The sequence below is a fragment of the Olea europaea genome, chromosome 16, assembly GCF_002742605.1.
Source record: "Olea europaea var. sylvestris chromosome 16, O_europaea_v1, whole genome shotgun sequence".
NCBI lineage: Eukaryota > Viridiplantae > Streptophyta > Magnoliopsida > Lamiales > Oleaceae > Olea > Olea europaea.
This window is the reverse complement of record NC_036252.1, coordinates 19,085,768-19,096,288: the sequence shown is the minus strand read 5'-3', so window position 1 is coordinate 19,096,288 and position 10,521 is coordinate 19,085,768. Positions and strand designations below refer to the sequence as shown.

General features: G+C 38.9%; 1 pseudogene; it reads right to left on the bottom strand.

Moving 5' to 3' along the window:
* Positions 1–1,003: 1,003 nt before the first annotated feature.
* LOC111412734 overlaps positions 1,004–10,521 on the bottom strand; it is a 17,716-nt pseudogene continuing 8,198 nt past the window's right edge.

The following is a 10,521-nucleotide window of genomic DNA, read 5'->3' as shown; positions in this document are numbered from 1 at the left end:
GAGTAATATTATTTTATTGGAGAATGTGTGGTTAAAAAGAAAAGAGAGAATAATGTATTATAAACTTAATGGGTAATGTAAACATTATAATTCAATAATAAGAAGAGAATTAGAATGCAAATTTTAGCTAGTCACGTCAATGACGCTGTCCTAAAGTCATGTTGTCTCTCCTTCGTTTGGATACTTTCGTCACTACACAGCTTCAAGATAAAATGACTCACGGTCGATTCTCCTTCTATAAACACAATCACAGAGAGATAAAGAACGAGCCTCTCATCGACTTTATTAATAAATTTTGATAAAAGTTAATAAATATATGATTAAAAAGTTGTGAATTTCATAAAATATATGGTTAAATTTTAATCTATACCAAAGATGGGAAAAGTATAATCACAGGGTTAGTAAAAGATGCTTCTTTTGTTGACGTATCTGTTTAACTGTATTTATCCATCATTCTTCAACATCAGACGACATTAACGTGCAAGCTTTAACAAATGTCATAATATGGTTCTCAACTAATCATAATAGGTATAGATGCATTTCAAGATATACAAAATTTAGAATTAATACATAGATTTTAACTTTATTTTCATTTTTATTCATTGTAAAATTTGATTTAGTCTACTTTAATATTGTATACTGTCGATGAATTATAAATTCTAGTGTTCCTTTTCCATTAAGAACACTCAAAGTTGCCACGAGGAGCAACTTGTATAAAAATTTCTTTCTTTGAACCAAATGAATATTTCACAACCAATTACATCACTTTATGCACAAGATTTTTAATGTTCGTGTGCCACTAATTTCGACACATTTATAGTTTTAAAAAACAAGCAGATTTATCAAAACAAAATTGAAATCACTTAATATCATATTAGAAACTAATAACAACATGAAATATAAAAAATAAAACAAAATTTTATTTCAAACTTGATTATAAGTACCTAGAAAAGTAGAAAAGATATACATGAAAATATTGTCCAAAATTACTTAATACATTTTACTAAAGCTCATATGTCATTCCTACCTTAAGCATCCTTTCTTGAGGAATATCAAATACCTGGTTACTTTGTCTCAAGTTCCTCTTCAAGAAATTATAAGCATAATCTATGATAACCCTCTTGCATATGCTAGAACCCTTGCGTGCAACAATTTCATTTTCACCTACAAAATGTGCAACTCCACACTTCCAAGCCTCGTCCAATACTTCAATATCTCTATTTGTTATTTCTTCCTCTTTTACAATCCGATTGTCAGCATTTTCTCCATTAGTCAAGCTGCCATCATCACAAACTTTTTCTATTCGATCTAAGGCGTGGATCATGCCCATGTAATCCTCTCTAATGAAGACCTTCAACTGCTCAACCAGAAGCTTTTCAAAGGATTCTTGCTCGTTACGTACATCAGTGTATCCGTAACGTGTAACACAACGATACACTTGAAAATCGTTGCACAGTACCTTACGAAACAAGAATCTTTCTTCTATTGGTACTTTGCTTATAGGTAATGACTTGATAGATACGAAAACCAAAACCGAATGTAATGCAGGTACATTGGCAACATAATGTTTAAAAATTGGTGGGATTCCATGGACTAGCTCAGAGTAGAAAATTGCAAGTCCCGGCAATCTATAGAAATTTTTTTCCATCATGATTCTTTTACATTATCCGGTGAAATCTTGTGATCTAGCTCAAAATAATACTTTTTCTGATAGACATAGTTCCATATAAGCATGACCAACATTAAGACAAATGCAAATGCGAGAGGTAAATATCCACCTTGATTGAATTTGTAAAGTACTGAACTCAGGTAAACAAGCTCGATCAAACCAATTGTAACAACGTATAGGATTATAAGTGCTATATGAGTTTTCCAAATCATGATCATGACCAAAACTAGAAATGCTGAAGTTATGGTCAATACAAACACCACAGCTATCCCTGCACATTTTAAAAAATTTATAATTAGCAAAATATTATTGAAAATATACTGAAAAAATCATCAAATAATATTTAAGGATAGAAACATACCATATGCATTGCTGAGTTGTAAAGTGGTTCTGAATCCAATAGTTACAAAAACACAAGCCAGCATAAGAAGGTAATTGATTTCTGGAATGTAAACTTGCCCTTCATATTTACTAGATGTATGAACGACTCTAACGCGGGGGAAGCTACCAAGAGAAAGGGATTGTTGAACTACCGAAAAAGCTCCTGAGATTAGAGATTGACTTGCTATGATAGAAGCCAAGATAGCCACCACAAACATTGGCCAATACATGGTACCTACAGCCACATATAACTATGTTAATGAAACAACGTACCGTTTAAGAATAAGTTTAGCATGTAGCAATGGATCGGATTGGATCCCAACTTTTTATTTAATGTATAGTCCTTTAATGTAATTCTAACCTGGTACAGACTTATAAAAGGCATCTAAAGCTGCATCATTGTGCTTTCAAAGATATGAAGCTTGTCCTGTGTATGCTAATATGATTGATGGATAAATCACAGTGCACATGCTTATTTGTATCGATCTAACAGTAAAATGACCAACATCTGCAAATAATGCCTCACTTCCTGCACAATAAAAAAATATTTCAAAATTTTTTATTAATTTTAGAATTCATTTTTAGTGAAAACAATTGAAAACCTTTATTTTGTTGAAGTTCTACTAGACTTTTCTTCGTTCTTCAACTTCCAATGACATCAAATTTACATAGAAATTGATATGATTTTTATATGGTGTTGGAATTAATTGAATTTGATTTGGGTTTAAAATATTAAATGTAATATTTAATGATATGGGTCATTGCAATTAATTTGAGTGAATTGGAAAAGTCTCCAATATAGGCCCATATGTTGATAAGCCCATTTTAAGTGGTTTTTATATGGAAAGGAGTCCCACATCGAAAGTTTACAAGAAAATAGTCTTGTTTATATAGTGGGTTGTGTAAATAATATATAATTTAATATGTTACCTACCACTTGGCTAACTTTAGCTAGCCAAAGGCTAGTCACCACTAGCACTGTTCCCCGGACCCGGACCCGGACCCGGTCCCGGTCCCGGCACGCGCACGTCGCAAAGTACGCATTGGGCGCTTTAGAGGCGCACTTCGCACGTACGCATCGTCGCGAGGAGCTGGGGAGCCTTATAGTTTACGGAAATGGACTCGTGGTTCGATGACGTGGCAGCACAAGGCTCGATGAGTTGGCATTCTAGGTGGCGCACGAGTGGTAGGTCGCGTCCCTTCGTCCTGCATGGCGGTTAGGTGTACGCGTGGCATCCGTATGGCTGTGACTGTTCAGAAATTGGTGAATAGGCATGATGAATGGACACTTCACTTCATGGTTCAATCTGGGCCGTCAGATCATAAAAATAGTGCGATCCAATGGCTAAGACGAATCAGACCAAGTGGTGCACCAGTTCCTGAAATGTCACACACCTGTTCCATGAGACACTTCAATCTCTATAAATAGGGAACCCCAGATTCGTTTTTTGACACACCAAATCAATTACGAATTCAATTGATTTCTAAATTCTTCTATCTCCATATTCTGCTCGTAACAAATCTCTTATACTTCCGTCGTTATTCCGTTCAAGTACGATCATTCATTGGTTCGACCGACAAGGTTGGTATTGTGCAGTATCGACTTTGGAAGGAGCGTTGTATCTTGGGAGACAGACGTCCATAATCCCGTTTGCACTTCATTGGGGGGCGAAATCTGTCTTAAGGAGATTTGCTTACTTTATTGGCATACCTCGCTTCATTTACTGTCTATTTTTCTGCTTATTTTATTTCTTCTTTTGATTGCGTTTGTCGAATTTCCGACAACATATGGTTCAACAAATGATCATTATATGCTTCTCCATGGTGGAAAAAAAATGCTTCCAACCCATATTTCAAATCTATAAATGCGAGGGTATGTGTTTATATAAATGTATGTATGTATACCTGTCGTAGTGAGTATCACACCGCCAAGGGAAATCCATGCGTGCTTTTTGTTTCTCTTGAAATAATCTATAATGTATTTGGGATTTACAGCTTTGACAACTGAGGGATCATGTTTAATGAAATTGAAGATGCCAATGCCAGAAATGAATAAGAACCAAACACAGAATGGGAGCAAAGGTGTATCCCACTTTGTCTGTACCAAATCTTTGGACCATGAAAAGGAGTACTAAGATTGCAATTGAAGCCCAAACAACAGCGTCTGCTCACAAAAATATATATTAAAAAAAAATATATGTTATAAACTTTTCACTTATCTATGAAATATTAATATTTTTGAAATATAACAAAAATACAGTAATTCAATAATTTTCAGATCAACTACTCAATTCATTTCATCAAATTATTCTTCACATATCATTTCACAATCATACAACTTCAATTATGATTTAAATTCATCGTTGGTGATTTAAACTTGCAAGTGGAGTAAATACCTTGGGACATGTTGGTTTTGGCCTGCTTGATTCCTCCCATGGCTGATAAGACTGTCGACAAGTTGGAAGTTAATCTTCAATTGTTAAAGCTGTGCATGAATTTGTAAACAGTTGAAGAAAAATATTAATTGCAAAAATGTCCTAAAAAGAGTGGCACCGTGTAGACAATAATCTATGACATTTTTAAATTATATCTAAGGCAATATTTTTGAAAGCTTCTTGACTCCTACATACCTCCAACCAACTCAATTCAATCCATTCGGTTTTATTTTATTTTATTTTCCCTTTTTTCATCTCTCCTAATAACATTCTTGAAAAAAAAAAAGGAAGAAGAAGAAAATTGATCTCAACTAGAAAACGCTGCCTTACTAAGGACTCTCAACTATCCTACTATTTTGAGACACTAATAAACAGTTTGTAGCTCAATGAAGGTAGGTGCTAGTCAATCAAGTAAACAATTTGTTCAATTTAAATTTATTAATATACCTGAGACGCATGGAGTGAGCACCCCATCTCCAATCACCATTGAAGTACCAAGCATGGTAGCAAAGAGCAAGACGAACTTTGCAAATCTGCTGTTCTCTAATATGGTTTTGATTCTTGGTGCTCTTCTCATTCCATTATTAGGCAGTTCGAGCTGAAAAGTCGACACATCTCTATCTTCGGCTTCTTGGTTTGGGATTAAACTCACCTTTGCATGTCGACATAACGAAGAGTATAAAGCAAATGTTCCTCCTTCAAAATATTTTATCGAACATCAATGTAGTTGTTTCGCGCGGGTAAGTCGCTAAACCCAATTGTGTAAGGGACAAAACCTCTTGAGACAAAGTCTCAAAAAGGGGTGTTCTTTTATTGGCGATGACTTTACAATTGGAAATGAAAAACAACGTGCCTCCAAGGGGCGCAAGCACACGAGTTACTGAAAGAAAAGCGTTTAAGTCTAAAAACTAAGGAAATGAAAATTACATGTTCTCTGTTCGAGAGTTTTGGATTCGGTCCTTTCCTCTATGTTTTCTTCTCCCTTTTATACTTCACAGACGATCTCTTTGTGATCAACCGTCCTAAAACCGCTTGATCGTCCTATAACTACCCACTTTCCTCATAATGACCAACTTGTCATGAAAACTGTCTTTTTTAACTGCTGCCATTACTCTTCGTCGTTCAACCGCTTTCGATTGAATTCTTTGAATCGTGGAACGTGATAGGGCTGCTTTAATAACTGTTTTGATAACTGCACTTCTTGATAACCACGACGCTTTATTTTTGTTAAGACCTTGGGCGACTTGAAGGTTTGGGCGAGAATAGAGTAACAGCTCTGGGCGACTGTATGGCACTCCATTCGCTCAGATTCTGGGTGACTTGCAAACTTGGGCGATGGCATTACCGCGTTCTTGGGCCTCCTTATTTGGGCCTTCATCTTGATTTGTTCGATTGGGCTTCGTTCTTTGGGCTATCTGATTTGGGGATCCTCCAATTGGGTTTCACTCCTTGGGCTGTTCGATTTGGGCTGAATTTTTATGTGTCAACAATTACCCCCCAATATGGCAGAATTAATAATAATTATTAAATTTTACCATATTCACTTCGTGTTTCTAGCAACATTCGAAATTTCCAAGAATTTCAATCATTGTTTCCTTCTATAACTTGAAAAGGTGCATCGTTTTGCGAACCCTTATAAACCCCAAACACGTCATTTCACTGCACCATTAAACCACGCCTCAAATTTTTTGCGTCTCTCTCGCGATTTACTGTTCATCTCTTGCTTCCCTGCTATGTAACCCTGAAAAACTTCGTTCCTTCTCAAATGGCTACTTCACAATCTCAAGCTGGCGACTCCTTCAGTTTCGATGACTTTCAGAAACTCCTGAGTCGTCCATACATAACTCCGAGTTTTCTCGCACCCGCCGACGTTGAACGTAATGAGTTCTACTTGGGTCCTTTCTTCAACAATGCAGAGGCAGTTGAACAGGCGGCGGTGGGTCAGCTGTTTCCTTGCACTCAGGGCCCTCCGTTTCTGAACTCTCTACCGCTGGGGCCACTTCGTGAAAGAGGTATTCGCACTTGACCTAAATCTGATGTAGCTTTCCGTAGGTGGCATGCTCGCCTTGTGGGTCATGGTCCTACTAAGGCACTTTTTGATAGCGCTAGGATTTCTAATTTGTTAGAAATCTCTATTCGCCCCCTACTTTTGATTCAGCACTCTTTTCGATTGCTTTGAGTTTTTGGTCCCCTGAGTATAACACCTTTATTTTCCGTCTTGGCCCCATGTCTATTACCTTAAAGGATGTTGGGGCCTGGTGAATCTACCACCTTTGAGCGATACCATTTTTTCAGGTATCTTAGTTTCTGGTGGCGCCCCAAAGTTTGGTAAAAACTACACCGATTCTTACTCAAGCCTGCAGACCCTCCACAATCATTCGAGCGCTAAGTCTTCCCATACTGCGCGAGTGGCCTTCCTTTTAGTTTGGCTTTGTAAATATGTTTTGTGTGTGCCAAGCATAAAGCCCTCCCTGAGTTATTTACCTATAGCGCACGAATTGGCGCGTGGCAGGCCTTTGAATTTATATTCTTTGTTTTTGGCTGCCCTTTATAGAGGCATGGCCTCTCTTCAAGCTCAATTGAAGAATGGTGCATCTCCTACTAGCAGTGGACCTCTTTGGTTTACTCAATTGTGGTTGAGATCCTATTTTCCATCGCTTGGTGCTCCATCCATCTCTCGCTCCTCTGCTAGCTGTTATGGGCTAGTCATAGAGCCCTTAGCTCCTGTAAATATGTCAAGAAGGGACATTTTTTCATTCTTTTATTCTTTGGATTCAATCCCTTCCTTTTTTCCTTTTCCTCCTTTTTTGACTCCAAACTATGTACATCCCCCTTCCACTATAGATAGCGCGAGCACCTCCCTACTCATTTGGATCCAGTTTTTAACCGGGAGGGAGCTATTTCACGATATTCTAACTGGGACCAATGCCAAAGCGTTGGTAGAGATTTATGCTCCCCAATTCTTTGCTCGTCAGCTTGGTTTTGGCCAAACTTGGCCTGTTCCTCCTTGCTATTCAAGGAACTTAGTTGACCGTTTTTATACCATTAATAAGGCGAAGGCAGAGGCTATAGACGCTCGTAATCTTCTTTTAACCAGCCATTTTCATTAGCCCCTTTCAATTCTAGCCACGCCATTCACCGTCTTTTTGAACAACTCTGGCCGTCGGTGAAGCGCAGATTATTTGCGACTGACGCCAATCGTGCCTTTCATTTATTAGACCAACCGAGCATTTCTTCTCCCCCTTCTGTTTTGGTCACTCCTTTGTCCGTTCGGAGTCCTTCTCCTTCTCGTCGCACTAAACAGTCTGCTCGTCCATCTTCTTCTCTCCCTGCCAAGCCTACTACAGCCAAGAGTACTCCAAGTCGCAAACGGCCAGCCTCAGCATCTCCCATTCTGGAGGATGATGATGATGATGCCCCTCTTATCGTCAGGAGGAAGGTAATTAAATTGGTTTACTTACAAGTATACTTTTTCACACTTGAAACTTTTCTGTGTGCTGATGATCTTTTGGACTTCTCAAAAAAGCTCAGTCTCTCCTTCAAAGGCTTTGGCATCGACAGCTCCTGCTCCATCATCCTCTGCTGAGGCTACTTCATCGAAACCGGCTGATAAGGGGGCTACGCTTAAAGAGACATCTTCAATCCCAGAGTCCTCATCACAACCCATGGATGAGCCACCTTCTTCCGAAGGCGTCAACCCCCCAAATATCGAAGTAGAAGGTAATTCAGTTTTTTGATGTCTTACCTTTGCTTGTGCTGTTGGTCTCTAATTCGTTGCTCTTGAGTTTTGCAGATACTCCTATGAGTCCACCCGTTGTAACAACATCTTCTCGCTCAGATAAGGGGAAGTCCTCGCGAATGGAGAAGTCGTTGGTGGCAGACTTGGTTGAGGGCATACCATCTTCCACGATTGTTGATGAGGTAGTCTTTGCTTTACTTCTATTTCTATTTTGTTCGTTGTAGTGAGCATCTTTAATATTGGCAATTTTCTTTGCAGGATACTGATAGGATTGTGCGTTCTATCCAAGACTTGTTCGCTTCCTGGGGGCAAGTCCAGACGTCTCGCCCTGCTCCATCTGATCGTCCTGCTACTTCTTCAGAGGAAGATTTGAAGTTCCTCAAGGAGTCGATATTTGAGTACGTATCCTTCATGGATATGGATATTGGAAGGGCTAGTGCTGCCAGACACAAGGATGAACTTGAGCACTTGAGTGCGAAGTTGGAGCAAGCACTGACGCTTCCGTCGCTCAATCTTTCTGCCGATTTTAAAGCGACGTTGAAGGTTATCCACTCCGAGGTCCTTTCTATGCTGGCCAAGAATGCTGAACTAAAGGCCAAGCGTACTCAATATCTTCGAGCCGTAGCTGAGAAAGAGTCTTTGCGTATGGAGATTAACAAGGCTGAGGACGAGTTGAAAGAAATCTCTTCCGAAGTCATGGTTGAAGACTCTTTGATGGTTAACTTGGCTGCTCAGATGAGGGAACTTCAAGCCAAAATGGACGACTGCAGGGCGATAATGGCTGCTAAAAAGCGCAACGCCTCCCAGGGAATTGAGCGAACTAAGTCCTTGGTCGAGCAGTACAAGAAGTTGGAAGTTGATGATGATGTTGTTGGCTGAATTGAACATCACTTCCTCTCGGCAGAACGAGGATTGGGAAAAACTTAGGGAACGAATTCGTTCAGTATGGGGTAGACTGTAATTAAGACATATGATGCCTTTTTCTTTTGTAATTCGATTTTTTCCCTTTATAACTTTGTTCATCATTAATGAACATTAACTTCTTGTGCATTTATTTGACGTTTATTTTTTAGTCGTCAATTCTTTAATTGCTTTGTGCTAAAAATCTTGTCCATTTTCTTTTGATATTTCCACCACTTTTTCCAAGACTTTGGGCTATTTAATTCCGTTTATTAGACAGAAATGTGGCTGTTCATATTCTGTCTCTTCGTCTCCACCCCCTATAAATGCTTCGCGTTTTCCACTTTTTGTCTTCATCTTCATTTTCTTCTTCAAAACTGATTTGTTGCCATTGCTTGGCATTCTGACACTCAATCCGACCCAAAATGGACTGTTTAGTCTGCCCATTTTACTATTTGCCTTGATGTCACCTTTGGTATGGGAGGTATAGGAAATATTTTCTGGCTAGCAGCGAAGTTTTTTTCTTCAAAATTCTTCCCATCGTCTCTTTGTTCTTCACAAGGAGTCGATGATGGAAGGCAATTTTTGGACTGCTTGTGAGCCACTCTGCTTGCTGAGAGTGCTTCTCAGCTTGCCTGCTGAGAGTGCTTCTCAGCCTCTTTGCTCGCCATTGCAGCGATGCATTTAGGAAGGTGGTGAGGCCAGTACACCCTCTTACTCGGCGATCCCACCATTGCAGCGATGCATTTAGGAAGGTGGTGAGGCCAGTACACCCTCTTACTCGGCGATCCCACCATTGCAGCGATGCATTTAGGAAGGCGGTGTGAAACTTACTCAGCGATCAACTGGAAGATTATCTTACTTTAGTTGTATTTTGTAGAACATCCATTATTTGTATTTTTGTATTCTTGTAATGAACGTTTGATAATAAAGGACTTCATTTGAACGTATTTCGCTCTGACCTTGTTATCTTTTAATCGTTCAAAATGTTTGATTATGTTTTTATATGTTCACATTCCCACAAAGAAGGAACATATTTTTTCAAATACTTGCCGTTAATGAATCTCACGTGCTTGGTGCCGTCTAAATCTTCCAAGTGGTACGCTCCATTAGGCAACACACTGTTTATTTTGTATGGTCCTTCCCAATTGGGCGACCACTTCCCGTATTTTGGATCTTTGCTATCCAAAGGGAGTATCGTTTCCAAACTAGTTCACCCAGGCTGAACGACTTGGCTATGTCTTTTTTATTATAAAACTTAGCCATTCTTTGCTTTTGAACTTGCAATCTATCTAAGACGTCCAACTTTAATTCGTCTAAACTCAATAAATTTTGAACTAGTGATTCGGCATACTCATCATTATTCAACTTATGTTGCAAGCACACTTTAATCGATT